This window comes from Muscardinus avellanarius (assembly GCF_963383645.1).
Source record: "Muscardinus avellanarius genome assembly, chromosome: X".
In the NCBI taxonomy this organism is placed as follows: Eukaryota; Metazoa; Chordata; class Mammalia; order Rodentia; family Gliridae; genus Muscardinus; species Muscardinus avellanarius.
Genome location: NC_137792.1, coordinates 115,806,989 through 115,822,562, shown reverse-complemented (window position 1 = coordinate 115,822,562; position 15,574 = coordinate 115,806,989). Strand labels below are relative to the sequence as shown.

The following is a 15,574-nucleotide window of genomic DNA, read 5'->3' as shown; positions in this document are numbered from 1 at the left end:
CCTAGCTTTTTGTTTCTTTTGTGTTTTTGAAACTGGGTCTTGCTATGTTGCTGAGGCTGGCCTCAAACCATGATCCTTCTATCTTAGCTTCCCAAGTACTGAAAGTACAGGTGTGTACCATCATGCACAGCTACATTAGAATTTGAAATAAAAAATTCATGCAAATATAACTTTGCTGTGAAATTAGTTTGTTAGGATAGAAGTAATTTTAAAAGTGTTTTGTAGCCGGGCGTGGTGGCGCACGCTTGTAATCCCAGCATTCGGGAGGCTGAGACCAGAGGATTGCAATTCAATGACAGCCTCAGCTACTTAGTGAGGCACTTTGCAACTTAGTGAGACCTGTTTTCAAGGAATAAAAAAACAGGGCAGGGGGTGTAGCTTGGAGGTCAAATGCCCCTGGGTTCCATCCCCAGACCCACAAAAAAAAAAAGTTTTGTGCCCATTTTAAGCATTATGGTTGCTATTTCATCATGTTAAAAGCTTTATACAATTTTATGATTATCATACCTAAATAGTTTTCATGATATTTCCATAAAAATGGCAGCAGGATGGCTTATGCATTTAGTTAAGAATGACATACCCAAGGAATAAATTATTGCACTTGTTCATATTTCATTTTTTAAACATTTTTTTTGGGTGGTACTGGGGGTGGAACCCAGGGGCTTTCTACCTCCAGGTTATACTCCCAGACCTTTTTTTTACATTTTATTTGGAAACAGGGTCTCACTAAGTTGCTGAGAGCCTCACTAAGTAGCTGAGGCTGGCTTTGAACCTGTGCAATCCTCCTGTCTCACCCTCCCAATTGCGGGGATTACAAGCGTGCACTACCACGCCAGGCTCAATATTTTTAAAACATTTTATCTTTTTTTTTTCTTTTTTGGTGGTACTGGGGGTGGAACCCAGAGGCTTTCTACCTCCGGGCTATACTCCCAGACCTATTTTCTATTTTATTTGGAAACAGGGTCTCACTAAGTAGCTGAGGCTGGCTTCAAACCTGCCCATCCTCCTGTCTCAGCCTCCCAAGCGCGGGGATTACAAGCGTGAGCCACCACACCCGGCAAAACTTTTTATCTTTAGTTCAGTTAGCTTACAGAAAGGTCCTGTAATTTATAAAATAGTCCATCTAACACTCTGTATACTTTAGGTTTGCATTAATTCTGATGCTAAGTTAATATTTTTTATGTGGTACTAGGGATTGAACCCAAGGGACAGTCTACCTCCAAGCTCTGCCACCAGCCCGATTTTAATTTTATTTGGAAACAGGGTCTTACTAGGTTGATGAGAGTCTCACTACTTGTGCACGCTGTCCTCAAACCTACGATCCTTCTGTCTCAGCCTTCCAAGTACCGGGATTATAGGCACGTGCCACCATACCCGACCAAATTAATATTTACACGTTGTCAGTAAGCTTCCATTGAACATGGACTTTTGACTTATTGGCCTTTGTATGGTTTTATGTCACACTTAATGTCAGAATTCATTTGGAGGTAGCAACTCTTGTCTCTTGTTAATATAAAAAATATAAACAGAAATTAAGTAGTCTCCTTTCCAGTACTTTTAAAAAATCTAGATGAGGTGATTAGGTTTCTGCAAGGACTATGTTTCATCTTTCTCCAGTGTCTTGTAGTTCTTATCTCTTGTGCATGGGTCACGCTTTGGTCAGGTCTTGCTTATTCATGTTTTGAATTCTTCCACGTGCTGCTGTACACCTTTCTGTACTCACATAATTGTGTAGGAAGCAAGTTGCTTCTAAAGTCATTACTTATATATATGTTGGAGAAGAACACGGGATGGTTATCATGCCTGTAAGTAATTAAAACTGGAATATAAAGTTAGACTCTTTTGTATGTGCTAAAGCATGTGTGCTCACTAAATTAGATGGAAGGAAGTGTTATAATTACTGCCACATGGAAACTGAAACAACCCTTTTAAATTCAATTGGTTTTGCATGTGGGCTGGGGATTAAATTCAAGGTTTAGCACACGCTAGACAAGTGTTCTTCACTATGCTTCACCTCTAGACCCTTTCTGAAAATTTATTTTGAGACAGGGTCTAGATAAGTTGCTCAGGCTGGCCTCCACCTTCCAATCCTCCTCCCAGATAGCTGGGATTACAGGCAATCACGTGCAATGCATAGCTCTACTTTTTAATTTTTTAATTTGTTTTTGGTGCTGGAGATTGAGCACAGGGACATTCTACCTCTTAGCTGTATTCCCAGCACTTTTTATGTACTTTCAAATAATATCTTACTGTATTGTTGAGGGTCTCCCTATGTTTCTGAAGGTTGGCCTTGAATCTGTGATCCTTCTGTCTCAGCCTCCCAAGCAGTTTGATTATAAGTATGTGCCACCATGTCCAGCACCTTGCCTGCCTTTTATTTATTCACTTTTTTTGTATTGGGGATTCAAGCCAGGGACATTCTACCTGTAAGCAATATCACACGTTTTATTTTACTTTACTTTTATTTTATTTTGTTTGTTTGTTCGTTTTGGTGGTATTCGGGATGGAACCCAGGGGCCTTCTACCTCCAGACTACACTCTCAGACCTATTTTATATTTTATTTGGAAACTAGGGTTTCTTAAGCCAGCAGAGGCTGGCTTTGAACCTGCACGATCCTCCTGTCTCTGCCTCCCAAGCATGGGGATTACAAGCGTGCTCCACCACGCCTGGCTTACTTTTATTTTATTTTATTTTATTTTATTTTATTTTATGTTTGTTGCTGAAAATTTGAATATTCACCAGTTGAAAGACATCTAGGCTGATTCTGATGCTTGGTAATCACAAATCCAAGACTGTAATTGAGGATCATATGGTAATTGAATTTGGGGTATTTTAAGAAACTGCTAAACTGTTTCACATAGTAAGTTTAGCATTTTATGTTCATTTAGCAGTTACTGTATCACTCCCTTTAGGTCTGTTAATATTTTCTTTTTTGTTTTTTTGGTACTGGATATTGAATACAAGGATATTCTAACTTCAAGATACACTCCCAGATATTTAAAAATTTTAGTTTGGAAAAGGGTATTGGTAAGTTGCTGATACTAGCCTCGAACCTGTGATCTTTCCACTAAGTATTCAGCCTCCCGATTTCTAATGTTATAGTTGTCTGTCACCATGCCACACTTTCTAGTATTTGCTTTATATATTTGGATGCTCCAACAATTGTTCATATGTATTTAGAATTATTTTCTTCTGCTCAATTGACTTCTTTTGTGATTATGCAATTTCTTCTTTCTTTTTTACAGCTTTTGATTTAAAGTATATTTGATATATGTATAGCTACATTTGTTTTCTTTTAGAACTAGGGATTGAACTCAGGGGCATTCTGTCTCTGAGCTACACTCCTCCCAAGTTTTTTTTTTTTTTTCTGTTCTTGGGGTGGAACCCAGGGGCATTTGACCTCCAAGCTACTCCCCAGCCCTATTTTTTATTCTTTAGTTTGAAACCAGGTCTCACTGAGTTGCAGAGGGCCTCACTAAGTAGTTGAGGCTGCCCTTGAACCTGATCCTCCTGTCTCAGCCTCCCAAATGCTGGGATTACAAGTGTGTGCCACCACACCCAGCTTTTCTTCCTTCCTTTCTTTCTTTCTTTCTTTCTTTCTTTCTTTCTTTCTTTCTTTCTTTCTTTCTTTCTCTCTTTCTTTCTTTCTCTCTTTCTTTCTCTCTTTCTTTCTCTCTTTCTCTCTTTCTCTCTTTCTCTCTTTCTCTCTTTTCTTTCTTTCTTTCTTTTTGTGATACTGGGGGTGGAACCCAGCAGCTTCCTACCTACTGGCTATACTTTCAGACCTATATTTTATTTGGAAACAGAGTCTCACTAAGTTGCTGAGAGCCTCACTAAGAAGCTGAGGCTGGCTTCGAACCTGTGTGATCGTCCTTTCTCAGCCTCCCAAGGGCAGGGATTACAAGTGGGGATTACAAGCATGAGCCACCAAACCCAGCTTCTTTTTTATCTTTTGAAAGAGAATCTCATTAGGTTGCTGAGAGTCTAGCTATTTGCTGAGACTGTCCTTGTACCTTTGATCCTGCTGTCTCAGCCTCCCAAGTACTGGGATTATAGGCCTGTTCCAGCATGCCTGGTTTGGATTCTTATTGCCTGGAATAACTTATTCTATTTTTATCTTCACTTTGTGTGTCTTTACCATATTTTTACTAAGTGAAGTGTATTTTTACTAAGAAACATATATTTGGATTTTTTATGACACCGGAGATTGAACCCAGGGACATTTTTGCCTCTGAGCTACACTCCCAGCCCTATTTTTGTTTTTATATGGAAGCAAGGTCTCACTAGGTTGATGAGAGTCTTAACTACTTGCTCAGGTTATCCTCAAACCTGTGATCTTCCTGCCTCAGCCTCCCAAGAACTGGGATTATGAGCGTGTGCCACCATGCATGGCTGGAAACTTTTTTAATTTTAGAAAAGTTTTTGATGTGTTTTCTAGGCTGTATTTAACTAGTAAGCCCAAGTGATCCTTCACCTCATTCCCCTCAATAGGTGGGACTGGGATAGATGCCTGGGTTGGATTTTTTTTTTAGTTGCGGGTCTGGGGATGGAACCCAGGGGCATTCAACCTCCATGCTACACTCCCTGCCCTATTTTTATTCTTTATTTTGAGACAAGGTCTCACCAAGTTGCGGAGGGCCTCACTAAAAAGCTGAGGCTGTCCACGAACTATGATCCTCCATCCTCCAGTCTTAGCCTCCCTAATGCTTGCGCCACCACGCCCAGCTTTGAATCTTCTTCTTCTTCTTTTTTTTTTTTTTTTTTTCATCTATCAGAGCCGGGCATGGTGGCGCACGATTGTAATCCCCGTGCTTGGGAGGCTGACACAGGAGGATCGCGCAGGTTCGAAGCCAGCCTCAGCTACTGAGTGAGGCTTTTAGAAACTGAGACCCTGTCTCCAAATAAAATATAAAATAGGTCTGGCAGTATAGCCCGGAGGTAGAAAGCCTCTGGGTTCCACCCCAGTACCACCAAAAAATAAAAAATAAATAAATCTATCAGTTACTGTGGATTTTGTTTGTAGAATTTACTCTGTTTAATGTTTGGTAATTATTGATAAACAAGGTGTTACTAACTCGTGTGTGTGTGTGTGTGTGTGTTACTGAAGAATACACATAGGGACATTCTACCTCTGAGCTATACTCCCATTACTTTTTTTTTATTTTTTGAAGCTAGGTTGCTGAGGCTCTCCTCACACTCAGCCTGCCACGTGCTGGTATTCTAGGAATGCTCCACTACTCCTTAGTTACTCATCTATCTGGTCACCTCTTTTCCACTTTTATTCTAGTTATTTTATTTTTCTTCACTCTAGTAGTTTACTTTTGTGTTTAATGATGTACTCTAGTAGTGTGATTTACATTATTTTCTTATAATTTTTGGCATGTTTATTTTTAGTTTTGTTTTGTGGTCTCTCTATATGGCTTAGAAAATACTTCTTTTGAATTTTTTTTGGTACTGGGTGTGGTACCCAGGGACTTTCTATCTCCGGGCTATACTCCCAGACCTTTTTTATATTTTATTTGGAAACAGGGTCTCACTAGGTTGCTGAGAGCCTCACTAAGTAGCTGAGGCTGGCTTCGAACCTGTGCGATCCTCCTGTCTCAGCCTCCCAAGCGCGGGGAATTACAAGCGTGTGCCACCATGCCCGGCTTTCTTTTGAATTTAACAGGCTTTTTTTGTGTGTGTGGTACTGGGGATTGAACCCAGGGGGATTTTGTCTCTGAGCTATACTCCGAGCCCTTATTATTTTTTTGTTATGAAACAGGGTCTTACTAGGTTGCTGAGCGTCTTGCTACACTGCTGAGGCTATCCTTGAACATTTTCAATAGAATTACTTCTTCTGGCGGGGCATGGTGGCGCACGCTTGTAATCCCCGCACTCAGGAGGCTGAGACAGGATCACAGGATCGAAGCCAGCCTCAGCTACTTAGTGAGGCTCTCAGCTATTTAGTGAGACCCTGTTTCCAAATAAAATATAAAATGGGTCTGGGAGTATAGCCCGGAGGTAGAAAGCCTCTGGGTTCCACCCCTAGTACCACCACCCAAAAAAAAAAAAACCTGTTAAAGAATTACTTCTGTCTCAGCCTCCCAAGTATTGGGATTATAGGCACGTGCCGCCACTTGTGTTTATATAACAAGCTATTTTGAAATAATAGCAAATTAACATCTTAAAGATAAGAACAGAAATAAAAAAATTCTCAGTAAGTACACTCTATATTTGCACTTCATTTCTCGCTATATTTTGAACTTTTGATATCACAAATCCTTTCATGTATTTCTTAGCCTTCAACCTGAAGATATGTCTGTTTTGCTCAGCCTGCTAGCAAAATTCGAATTTACTGAATTTGTTTGTACAATTACTCTTACTGGTGAGTTTTAGAACTACTTAAATACATTTTTTAACTTCTTTATATTCTTTCTTTTCGTTTGAAAATCTCCCTTTAGAATTTCTTTTTTTTAAGATTTAAAGAAGTTTATTAGAAAGATAGAAATACAGAAAATAGAAATCCAGCTCCATACCAGACTGGCATGGAGGGGTGACTCGAAATGAATGCACCCCCTTTAGAATTTCTTATGATAAATCCGGTGGAAATATATCCTTTTACCTTTTCTTTGTCTGGAAATGTCTTCAATTCTTTCATTTCTCTCTCCCCCCACCCGTGTGTGGGGTGTGTGTGTGTGTGTGTGTGTGTGTGTGTGTGTGTGTTACTGGGGATGGAACCCAGGTGGCACTCTTCCCCCCCCCCGTCCCAAGTTACACTTTTAGCCCAATTTTATTCTTATATTTTGAAACAGGCTCTCACTAAGTTGCAGAGGGCCTCTCTAAGTTGCTGAGGCTGGCCACGAACCCGTGATCCTCCTGTATCACTCTCCCAAATATTGGGATTATAAGTGTGCACCACCATGCCTGGCCTTAATTTTTTTTTATTTCTAAAGCATAACTTTGTTGAGTACAGCATTCTTGGTTGTCATTCTTTGTTAGTATTTATAAAAATCTTAGGCCATCTCTCCTGACTTGTAAAGGTTTCTGCTGAAAGTTACCTTTTGGTTAAATTGGGACACAATTTATGTGTTTGGTTTTCTTTCTTTTTTTTTTTTAATTGGTGATACTGGGGTGGAACCCGGAGGCTTTTTACCTCCGGACAACACTCCCAGACCTATTTTATACTTTATTTGGAAACAGGTTTTAACTAGGTTGCTGAGAGCCTCACTCAGTAGCTGAGGCTGGCTTCGAACCTGTGCGATATTCCTGTCTCAGCCTCCCAAGCGCAGGGATTACAAGCGTGCGCCACCACGCCTGGCTACGTGTTTGGTTTCCATGTGATACAACACAGCTTGTCAAGATCAGCCCAGCACCGAGGAAGGGCCAATACCCATGCCGTGTGGGCTGTCTATTGTTGAGGTAGGTTGGTGGTTTAAGAGACTGCCCCAGCATCAGCACCAGAGATAATGCTGGTTGGAATAGAACCCCAATAGATTGGGGTCATTTTCTTCCCTGGAACCAAAGCTGTTCCAGAAACTCTGCCTGCAAGCCGGCTTGGGGATGGGTACAATTAGGATCTTCCAAAGATTTCACCAGCCGTGCCCTGAATTCCAGATCAAAGTCCTTTGCTCAAAATCCTTCACTTTCTCTGCTCTCTACCTAGTAAATTTTGTTTTGCTCCACCTTCCTCTGCTTGAGGTTGGGGTCATTGTTGGTGAAGGTAGTACCTTGGCTTCCTACGCTGATGCTAGGCTGGGTTGCAGCTGGATCTCTCATAGCTTTTAAGCGCTGCACTGTCTTCAAGGGCACACCGAAGTCCATGCTATCGGTTGGCTGTGATGTAGATCAAAATGTGAATCTATCCAGCTAGGACACAGGTTTATGCCTGATCCTGACAAAGTTCTACGACTCCAATGTGAGCACTGAACTGAGGCTAGCTGTGTTGCCTGAGCTTGGGAGTTAGGTTTTAGAATAGTCTCCTGGCCACCAAGGTTGACCTTCAGCTGAGTTGCACATGAGTCTCACAGCCACAGGGACCTGCATGATCTTGGGTAAAGTTGTATGTTCCTCAGGCCAACTCCAAGGCTTGCAATAATACAGTCTGAAACTTGAGTCTTTTCTACCAGCTCACAATCTTCTGGTCTGTCTGAAGCAGAGGTAGGTCTAGAAGCTCGCTCTCTTTATTTATTTATTTATTTTTTTGGCGGGTCTGGGGATGGAACCCAGAGACGTTCGACCTCCAAGCTACACTCCCTGCTCTATTTTTTTTTTTTTTTTTGGGTACTGGGGTTCCTGGAAGCCCTTCTACCTTTGGGCTACACTCCCAGATCTATTTTATACTATTTTTTTTCATTTTGAAACAGGGTCTCTTAAGTCAGCACTGCTGGCTTCAAACCTGCACGATCCTCCTGTCTCTGCCTCCCAAGCATGGGGATTACAAGTATGTGCTACCATGCCCGGCTCCTGCTCAATTTTTTATTCTTTATTTTTTATTTTTATTTTTATTTTTGTGGGCTTGGGGATGGAACCCAGGGGCATTCTAACTCTGACCTACACCCCTGCCCTATTTTATTCTTTATTTTGAAACCGGGTCTCACTGAGTTGCAGAGGGCCTCACTAAGTAGCTGAGGCTGTCCACGAACTGCGATCCTCCAGTCTCAGCCTCCCGAATGCTGGGATTACAAGCGTGCGCCACCACACCCGGCTTATTCTTTATTTTTGAAACAGGGTCTCACTGAGTTGTGGAGTGACTTAACAAGTAGCTGAGGCTGTCTGCGAACTGTGATCCTCCAGTCTCACCCTCTGGAATGCTGGGATTGCAAGCATGTGCCACCACGCCCAGCTTTAGAAGCGTTTTCTTAATCTTTTTTTAACAAGATTTTTGTCTTTATTTATTTTTTTGGTACTAGAGATGGAACCCAGAAGCTTTCTACCTCTGGGTTATACTCCCAGACCTATTTTATATTTTTATTTTGAAACAGGGTCTTACTCAGTTGCCGAGAGCCTCACTAAGTAGCTGAAGCTGGTTTTGAACCCATGCAATCCTCCTTTCTCAGCCTCCCAAGCGCTGGGATTACAAGTGTGTGCCACCACGCCCAGTTTAGAGGACTGCAGATTTGAAACCAGATGCAACAACTTAGTAAAATCCTCAGCAACTTACTGAGACCCTGTCTCAAAATAAAAAGATCTAGAGGTATAGCCTGGAGTTAGAATGTCACTGGATTCCATCCTCAGTACCAAAAAAAAGACCATTTTAATTTGCTTCAAATTTGAATTCTGCTCTTGAAAGCTGTGTCCCAATAGGATATTATGTGGAATATGAAATTTGATAAGAAATCTTTATTTTAAATCCAGTATAGCCAGGCATGGTGGCCCATGCTTGTAATCCCCGCACTTGGGAGGCTGAGACAGGAGGATCACGCAGGTTCGAAGCTAGCCTCAGCTGGCTTAAGAGACCCTGTTTCCAAAAATAAAAAAAAGTATAAAATAGGTCTGGGAGTGTAGCCAGAGGCAGAAGGGCTTCCAGGAACCCCAGTACCACCAAAAAAAAAAAAACTAGTATGGAACTACTTTTGGGCAGATTAACAAATAGACTAGGAGAACTCTGTAGATACTTATGTAATCTAATTCAAAATTTTCTATGTTATAATATAAAATATAAAACCTTAAATTTAATGTAAATGTGAAAAATACCTTATACCTACCTTTTATGAGTACTACTTAACACAATTTGCCATAATATTTAAATAGTTATTCAAATATAAACAGTACATATTTAGTTTTAGTACTTAGAAATTTGTACTTCTTTTTATATACTTTAGTATGTTTCATTGTAGGCTTTCTGAGCTTTTTTTTTTCTAAAAATGTCTTCTCTTTCATGTTTGAAGATAGTAGAAAGGAATGTGCTTTGAGATTTTTTTTATAGAAATTATTCATTTTCAATGATCCTTCTATTTCTTCATGCTTACTGATCTGGTTGTTTTGATAAAATTGACTGATTTTAAGAGAACAGATTGTGGTCTTGAAGTGCCTTAGGAATCAGCTCATGTACTAGTAAGGAATTTTTAGTATAACAGCCCTATAATAAGTCTTTGATTTGAATTTATTGTTATTAAGTGTCCTTGTTTTACTGAGTTTATTTTAAGTTTTATTGCCAGTTCATACTGGAAGGTATGGTACTAAGCTTTTAAGTCCAGATAATAAATTAATGCACTGAAAAAATGTTCTAAAATAGATATACTTTTGCAGCCGGGCGTGGTGGCGCACGCTTGTAATCCCAGCATTCGGGAGACTGAGACCTGGAGGATTGCAGTTCGCAGACTGCCTCAGCTACTTAATGAGGCCCTCTGCAACTCAGTGAGACCTGGTTTAAAAATAAAGAATAAAAAATAGGGCAGGGGGTGTAGCTCGGAGGTAGAATGCTCCTGGGTTCCATCACCAGACCCACACACACACAAAAATTATATATATATATATATATATATATATATATATACACACATACATACACACACTTTTTCTAACATTAGAGTTTTCATAGGTTATTGATAATTTGTTTTATAAAATAATGACATCAGCCGGGCATGGTGATGCATGCGTATAATCCCAGCATTGGGGAGGCCGAGACCAGAGGATCCTGGTTCGCGGACTGCCTCAGCTACTTAGGCCCTCCACAACTTAGTGAGATCCTGTTTCAAAAAAAAAATAAAGAATAAAATAATGAGATGAATTGTTAATAGGTAGGACACTGAAGAAAGTTGTAAAATAAAAAGAATAAATAATACATATATATGTACCCAACATTGGAATACCTAAATAGAAAGGGCAAGCACTTAATACATATGAAGGAAGGAATCAGTTGCAATACAATAGTAAGAAACTTGAAGCCATACGTGGTGGTGCATGCGTCTAATCCCAGAACTTGAGAGGCTGAGACAGGAGGATCACAAGTTAAGACCAGTCTCAGCAACTTAGCAAGACTCTCAGAAACCTAGTGTGACCCTGTTTCAAAATAGTAAAAGGACTGGGGTGTATCTCAGAGACTAAATGCCTCTGGGTTCAATCCACAGCACCCCAAAAATATATTATATGGAGTTATTAATATGTTAATTATTTTTAGGTTCTGTGTAAACATGTATATAAAAATGATTTTGTGTTTAGGTTTGTGTCCCATCACTTATATAACTTATATGCATTTTAAAATATTCTAAAATCCAAAAATATCTGAAATCTTAAACACTTATATTTCCAAGGTTTTTTGAGAAGTGATATTTAATATGTAACTGGAAGGACCTTGAAAAAAATCAGAGATATGTGGGAATTAAACAGGGAGCAACCTATGGTCAAAGAAGAAATTTAAAGAGAAAACGTTTCTTGAGGCTGGATGTGATGGTACACGCTTGTAATCCCAGTACTTGGGAGGCTGAGACAGGAGGATCATCGGTTCATGGGCAGCCTCAGCTACTTAGTGAGGCCCTCCGCAATTTAGTGAGACCTTGTTTCAAACCCTTGGGTTCAATCCCCAGTAACACACACACACACACACACACACACACACACACACACACACACAATCTTTTGAGACAAATTAAAATGAAAGCAGAACATACTAAATGCTACAAAACCACTATTCAGAGAGTAATGTATAGCAGTAAATGTCTACTTGAAAAAAGAAGAAAGATCAGGACTAGAAAAAGAATAAGCTAGGCGTGTGGTGGTACACATTTGTAATCCCAGAATTTGGGAGGTTGAGGCAGGAGGATTGCAGGTTCGAAGCCAGCCTGGACAATTTAGCAAGGCCTTCTACAACTTAGTGAGACCCTCTTTCCAAATAAGAAATAAAATTGAGTTTCACTCAGAGAAAAAATTCTTCTGGGTTTAATCCCCATGCCAAAAAAAAAAAAAGAAAAAGAATTAAGAATAAAGTGACCACGTCCTACGATGTAGTTGAACACACTTGTAATTACAGTACTTGGAGACTGAAATAGGAGGATTGAGGCCAACCTCAGAAATTTAGTAAGACCCTGCTTCAAAATAAAAACTAACGCCAAGTGTGATGGTGCTGCACAACAGCAATCCCAGTGTTTGGAGGGTGAGACAGGATCATAATTTAGAGGTCCAGCAACCTGTTGAGACTTTGTTTCAGACAAAAAATAAATAAGGGTTGAGGGTGTAACTATAAGCAATCCCTGAGTTCAAAATCCCGTCACACACACACACACACACACACACACACACACACACACACACATACACACAAGTGCTGGCAAACGTGTGTGTGTGTGTGTGTGTGTGTGTGTGTGTTTGTTTGTGTGTAAGGAGCTCACCTGGGTTGAATCCCCAGCGTATAAAAAAGTAAAAATAATACCCAGCAGTGTGTGGTGGTGCACCCTTGTAATCCCAGCATTTGGGAGGCTGAGACAGGAGGATCCTGCTTCAGCTACTTAGGCCATTTGCACCTCAGTGACACCCTGTTTCAAAATAAAGAAGAAAAGATCCGGGTGTGGTGGCGCACGCTGTAATCCCCGCACTTGGGAGGCTGAGACAGGAGGATCGCACAGGTTCAAAGCCAGTCTCAGCTACTTAGGCTCTCAGCAACTTAGTGAAATCCTGTTTCCAAATAAAATATAAAATAGGTCTGAAAGTATAACCTGGAGGTAGAAAGCCCCTGGGTTCCACCCCCAGTACCACAAAAGTAAATAAATAAATACATAAATAAATAGGAGTTATTTAATCAAGGATGTTAAAGATTTATACACTGAAAGCTATAAAAGTTTAACGGCAGAACTTGAAGAAGACACAAATACATGGAAAGATACTTCATTTTCACGGGTTTGCTCGTTCTGTATCTCCTGCTCCCCTCCTTAAAGTTGCTTTGCTGTTTTTTTCTACTTCCTGCTGTTGGTTTTTCATTATATTCTGCAAGTAGTGATTTTCAACTTGTCAAGTGTTCTTTCTCTAGGGAATATTTGTCAATATGTGGAAATATTTGTGCTCGCTAAAGCTTACTGCTGGCGTGCTACTAGCACGTAGTAGGTAGAGGCTAAAGGTGCTTCTAAATACCTCGCAGCGGACAGGCGCCTCCTACAATGAAGAACCATCTAGCCCAAAGTGTCGGAGCTCCTTAGAGAAAACCAAGCTTTAAAGTTTTAATCAGGCCTTAACTTTTTCCAGTTGAAAGGTTGGAAAGGAAAAGGGGAGCAGAAATAATGGTTGATTGTTTCAAGGAACTCAGATTAGTAAGAAATGTGTGACCGGAGAAGGAAAATTATAAAAGTCCCATAGTTAAATTACCTGCTTTTCCTATCATAGAGTTGTAGAAATTTCTTTTTGTTGGAATGGGTAGCAGCAGCCAAAAATTATCCTCTTACCTCGTACTCATTCTTATGCATTTTTTTTTTTTTGGTGGTACTGGGGGTGGAACCCAGAGGCTTTCTACCTCCGGGCTATACTCCCAGATCTTTTTTTATATTTTGTTTGGAAACAGGGTCTCAGTAAGTTGCTGAGAGCCTCACTAAGTAGCTGAGGCTGGCTTCGAACCCATGCAATCCTCCTGTCTCAGCCTCCCAAGCGCGGGGATTACAAGCGTGCGCCACCACGCCCGGCTCTCTTATGCATTTTCTACCATTACGCAACACCTTGTGATATTATGTACTCAGATATCTAATGTGTTCTTATGATTTGCATTCAGCCTTTCACTGGTTTTGCTGTTGATCATTCATTTCTTGTCATTTTGTCAGTGTAAGATGGCCAGTGGATCTCTCTATGCCTGAAAAACAGACTTCATTGCTCTTAAGATTGTGAGACATTGAAAGGTTGCATACTTTTGCTTGTGGCATGGTTCTACTTATACTAATTTAGCTAGAACACAGTTATTGCCTTAATTTGCCTCGCTTAAAATAAAGCTATTGGCAATTTTATACTGTTATTTATAAGCAGTGTGTTTTATACTGTTATTTATAAGCACCAGTGTGGTAAAGTATCACCTTGTCTCTGGGTGACTTTGAACTTGTAGGAATACTGTTTTCTTTAAAATATGATGTGTGGGGTGTGAAGTATTTTCAGTATATAAGGGAAGACTGGAATAATTTCATAGGTTGAGTGGGTGTTTGTAAATCCTTACTTGGGAATCTCATATTAAAAGTGAACATAAGCCGGGCGTGGAGGCTCATGCTTGTAATCCTAGCATTTGGGAGGCTGAGACTGGAGGATCGCGGTTCAGACAGCCTCAGCTACTACTTAGTGAGGCCCTTTGCAATTCAGTGAGACCCGGTTTCAAAATAAAGAATAAAAAATAGGGCTGGGGGTGTAGCTCACAGGTCAAATGCCTCTGGGTTCCAGCCCCAGACCCACACACAAAAAAGTGAACATAATCTATATTTTACTTTAGGGAGAATTATGTAGACTTTTACCTTCTGGCTATTTTTTAAAGAAATTATGAAAACATAAAATTGAGACATGATATAAAATGATCTTAAAGGAGATGAAGCCTCAAAAGTTCATTGGTAACTAGAGGAAGGACATTCAGATTCAGAAACCAAGCTGGGCTTGGTGGCGCACGCTTGTAATCCCCAAGCTTTGGAGGCGGAGACAGGAGGATCTTGCAGGTTCGAAGCCAGCTGCACTGGCTTAGGAAACCCTGTTTCCAAATTTAAAAAAGTATAAAATAGGTCTGGGAGTGTAGCCCAGAGGTAGAAGGGTTTCCAGGAACCCCAGTACCACACACACACAAAAACTCAGAAACCAAAAAGTGGAAAAGCCATAGACAAACCTAGAAAGAATTGTTTTCTGCTTAAATGTATTTGTAATAGGCAGGTGGCACATGCTTGTGATCCCAGTACTTGGGAGGCTGAGACAGGAAGATTGCAGGTTTCTGGCCAGCCTCAGTAAATCAGGTCATCTGCAACTTTGTGAGACCGTGTTTACAAATAAAAGAATAAAATAGGTCTAGGGGTATATCTCAGAGGCAGAATTCCCCTGTGATCCATCCTCACCCCCCCCCCAAGTATGTAGTGTTATAGCTTTCTCTTTGCTTTTCACTGTATGAGTTTCATATTACTTTTATTTATTTATTTTTTTGGTTGAGACTGGGGGTGGAACCCAGAGGCTTCCTACCTCCGGGCTATACTCGCAGACCCATTTTTATATTTTGTTTGGAAACAGGGTCTCACTAAGTTGCTGAGAGCCTCACTAAGTAGCTGAGGCTGGCTTCGAACCTGCACGATCCTCCTGTTTCAGCCTCCTAAGTGCAGGGATTATAAGCGTGCGCCACCACGCCCGGCAATCATATTACTTTTAAAATTTAGGGACAACTGTATAGTGAGGGTATATAGGTAGGATATTAATTCATAAAAATCTCTATAATTTTTAATATGTTATACCAAGTATAGTTTTTATTCTGAAATTTCCTTATGCACTATAGTTATGCATATATTTAAAATGACAGTGTCTCTGACTATAGTGTACCAAGAAGGAAAGCTGGGAATGTGCTTAAGAAAACACAATAAGCCAAGTAGAATTTCAGCCCTGAGATTTAACAAAATATTCTTAGTGCTTTGTTGAGATCCTAAAATCATTAAACTTGTCAGGAAT

General features: G+C 40.3%; 1 protein-coding gene across 1 annotated transcript in view; it reads left to right on the top strand.

Annotated features, from left to right (window-relative positions):
- BRWD3 (bromodomain and WD repeat domain containing 3) overlaps window positions 1–15,574 on the top strand; it is a gene marked incomplete at both ends in the record, with an annotated part of 105,934 nt that overhangs the window by 21,400 nt on the left and 68,960 nt on the right. The gene's annotated exons all lie outside the window — the stretch shown is intronic.